Source organism: Anneissia japonica, unplaced genomic scaffold (genome assembly GCF_011630105.1).
Source record: "Anneissia japonica isolate Jap-2015-1 unplaced genomic scaffold, ASM1163010v1 scaffold1272_len640109_cov177, whole genome shotgun sequence".
In the NCBI taxonomy this organism is placed as follows: domain Eukaryota; kingdom Metazoa; phylum Echinodermata; class Crinoidea; order Comatulida; family Comatulidae; genus Anneissia; species Anneissia japonica.
In genome coordinates, this window is record NW_022700814.1 from 435,612 (window position 1) to 439,763 (window position 4,152).

Here is a 4,152-nt window from a genome sequence, read left to right on the forward strand (position 1 = left end):
CTAGATAAGGTTGCAGTGACAGAACATGCGAAAATTTCCATGTGTGTTGATACAAACTGTTTTTGCGGTTACCGTTGTGGTAATTGCAGTAAACATGTGCTTGCTGTGCAGCTAACGTTGGGCGATCTGACATTATCGCAACTTAAGCGTGTGAAATTAACCTAATTGGCTGACACTCGGCTAATCTAGTTGATGACGGCCAGTTTAGAGGTGTGGCCTCCTCTCCGATGATGTCGCTCTGAGCAACAGCATCAGATATTGAACTTCTTGAACTTTTACTGTTTTGTTTACGATTGCCGACCGCCCCAAAAAACTAAAAGTTTATTCCAACATTGAATCGATAATACAGGTAGTTAATACTCTAAACAAAGTCATTTTACCATTGACAACGATGGCTTGGCTAGGCCTAGCTTGCCTGGCCTAGCCTCGCTACGAATCAAGGCACTCGCGAGAGATTAGTACTGAGGTTAAATCAAATTTTGCCTCGGTGCCCTTTTATATTTGAAATTTTTGGCCTTGGTGCCTTACCATTTGGCCTTGGTGCCTTTCAAAATCATGTCATATTACCGGAGGCCATTTGGCCTTGCCCATAAAATCCCCAAATTTGAGGCCTGTACACACACGCTTAAATAGAAATTGTTTCCCACAGCGGAGATCGCTCCCAGACTGTACTGTTTGCCGAAAATCCACAAACCTAAGTGCCCCCTTCGCCCCATTTTGGATAATATGAACACAATTTTTACCAAACATCTAAACTACTTAGAGATCTAATTGCTCCACATGTTGGAAATTCTGACTATCATATGAATAATTCTAAACAACTGGCTGAAGAATTAAAGGAACTGATTATAGACCCCACTTAACACTTTGGTTTCTTTTGATGTCACTTCATTATTTACCACAACCCAACAAAACAAGCCATTGACATTATAAGATCTCGACTTAATAAAGAAAATGAACTACTCAAAGTTACCCAATCATCATTGAAAACAAACTTTAGTATTGACAACATTATCAATTTGTTAACCAAGGTGTTAGACACCACATACTTCTCGTTTAATAACAAATATTGGGCAATTCCAGGCAAAAGTGGACATGACATGTAAAATTTCATATTCCTTGTGTGGCCTTTGTTTTGTTTTTACTTGCAAAATAAATATAATAATCTATAAGTCACTACAGACAAAAGGTAAGTTTATGAATTACTTAAAATCTCATTTAATTTACAAAATAATGGTTCTGATGAAAAGATAGATGCATTCAATTTTTGTTTTTACTTGTAAAATATTGAAGTTTTGATAGGGCTAGCATGTGGCATTATTTTAAAAAAAATTATTTTTTGCTTATCAGATATTTGCATATCAAATATGTAAATCTGTTACTAAACCGGTAACAGAATGATGGTAGAATTACAGGTTACAAATAATGGAACTGAAATGCAAAAACAATTTTGATATCAAATGATATGATAAAAATCAATATTTTCCGAACATCAGCTCAGAATTTTTTTTTTTTTGCTACATAAAAAAATGTTTGGGAATAAATATAATAATCTATAAGTCACTACAGACAAAAGGTAAGTTTATGATTTACTTAAAATCTCATTTAATTTACAAAATAATGGTTCGGATGAAAAGATAGATGCATTCAATTTTTGTTTTTACTTGCAAAATTATCGATAAACAAACTTTAAAAATTATATAATAATTCCATCAATCTGCTACCGAAAAAACAATAAATTTTCTTTTTATTTTTAAAGCTTGACATTAAAAAATATTGAAGTTTTGATAGGGCTAGCATGTGGCATTATTTTTAAAAAAAATTATTTTTTGCTTATCAGATATTTGCATATCAAATATGTAAATCTGTTACTAAACCGGTAACAGAATGACGGTAGAATTACAGGTTACAAATAATGGAACTGAAATGCAAAAAATACCCAAATCAGTTATTACATGGGCTTTATGCAACAAATTAATATAGTTGGAAATGTTTCACCACAAAAAATTCTGGATTTTCCACTTATAATTTTAGGAAGTAATCATAGGTCAAAAAGTCATTCAGGAGAAAAAAACACAAAAATGCCTCATTTTCATGGTGACCTTTGACCCTGTGGGCAAGTAATCTTATTGTTAATACTCGCACCATGAATTAATTTATATATGATGATCATATGTTCAAAATATCAGTTTGGTGTCTTTACCCTTTCATGTTTAAAAATTTTTAACAATATCTGTGCATTAATGTGACATCATTAATTTTTGAATAACGATAATATATTAACAGTAATCTGTCTAGAGCCTTGAAACTTATAATTCTAAAACAACTTTATGTGCTTATTGCAGGCATGCAGTTTAAGGGATACAGTGTTTAATTAGTAAGATATTTTGCCCCAAAAATGGCAAGAATTGCACAATTGTGTGAATATATTGAAAAATCTCAAATGAGCATAACATTAACAGTGTACTGTTCAGAACCATGAAACCTTCTAGTACACATTAGTATAGCCGATAGGCAATTTGTCCGTTATATCGTGATTTTTCGATCTTACTTGCGCATTTGCTTTGCGCAGCACCACCTATCGTTTCAAAGCGTAACCACGTTTTAGCGTCGCTTAGCAAAAATGCATCAGCTCTATTTATTGTTCTCATTAATAGATAAGGCCCGCCCATGGCTTCCTTATATGGTAAAAACATTTCCAAATAAGTCTAGTTTTGAAACTAATCTGAGTTGTCTGGGAAAACCCACGTTAACGCAAAGCATTTATCGATTGAAGTTGACGCATGTGAAATAGTGAAAATCTGGTACGATTTGACTAGGCTTTTATTTACAATTTTCTCCAGAGTCGGATTTGCATCCCCGGGAATCAATATTTTTTTGTAGTGTTGATTTATCATGTTTAATCTTAGTTTAGTCAGGTAAGACCTGTCTCAAATCTGTTCAAAAATTTTTAATCATACTTATACACTGTAGGCCGTAAAATTCTAGGCAATATTTTGAGCATGTGTGAGCACGCGGTAGTCGTAGCTGAGTGACATTGACTGCAGCCGTGGGCCGCATGGTGGTGCGATCCATTGTTGTACTAGCCTAGGAGTAGGCGTCTGACAGTGAAGGCAGACTGAGGCTTTGTTAGTTTAGGATAGACCATGTGTACTACTGTATTTATTTCCATCTAATTTCTATAATCATACTGACCAGCCTAGCTAGCTGGTCAGGATTTATTTTAATGCTATAATAGGTATATGTGATGTCTATATAATATTTGATGAAACATACACAGTAGTACAAAGGATAGAGTCAGGCATAAGATTAGGAGACACAATAATACTATACTTTTTTATATTTATTAAAATTTGGCATGTTCATATACAAAAACGCATGCAAATGAAGTACAAAAAAAACAGACTGGTTATAGCGGAATACCAAAAGAGAAATGGGCTTCTTAAAGCCTGGCACCAAAGAGAATTCTCTCGAAATCGCTAACCTGTAAAAAAAAAAAGACAAAAAAACAAGGTACAGCCTATATCACTAGTGTAGTGTGTTTCACAAAATATTATTTCGGGCATTGTGACTGAGATACAATAACAAAATAAAGTTGCTGTCGCAAGCACAATTTGATTCATGTTGTAATAATTTTAATTAATAACCCAGGCTTTAGTGTTAGTAAAAAATACCAAAAGCATACCAATCTCTATATTATTGAATACACTATATATATGTAACCAATATAATTTATTTATTTTTAGGCACACCAATTTCAGATTCTGTACAGATTTGCAGACAACGACGGTTATGAACGTGCAATGTTAAAAACTTTATAATGATGCTTAAGGATTCAACCATTAAACTCTAATCTACTCAGAATGCCGCAAATGCAGCAGAATAGCCTGCCTATGGAAAAACAAAAACTTGCTTTTTAAAAAAAATAAAAAACACTGCAGCAGTGTTGTTATTGATTTATTTTTTTTTTGCTTTGCTTTGTTTATAAAGAACAATTGTCTTCATTATTATTATTACTATTATTACTTACAGAAGAAATAAGCATACTAATTATGTTTAATACTTATGCAAATATAAATAATTTCTTATTTTGGTCAGATTTTTTAGTAAAGTACCAACCAGAAAATGAAATGTTGTCTACCTCAGTACTCT

At 32.9% G+C, this 4,152-nt stretch overlaps 1 long non-coding RNA gene across 1 annotated transcript; it reads left to right on the forward strand.

Moving 5' to 3' along the window:
* Positions 1 to 2,780: 2,780 nt before the first annotated feature.
* LOC117103436 lies at positions 2,781 to 3,915 on the forward strand. Its single transcript, XR_004444594.1, has 2 exons — positions 2,781 to 2,918; positions 3,747 to 3,915. It is a non-coding gene; the product is annotated as an uncharacterized LOC117103436 (long non-coding RNA).
* Positions 3,916 to 4,152: the final 237 nt, after the last annotated feature.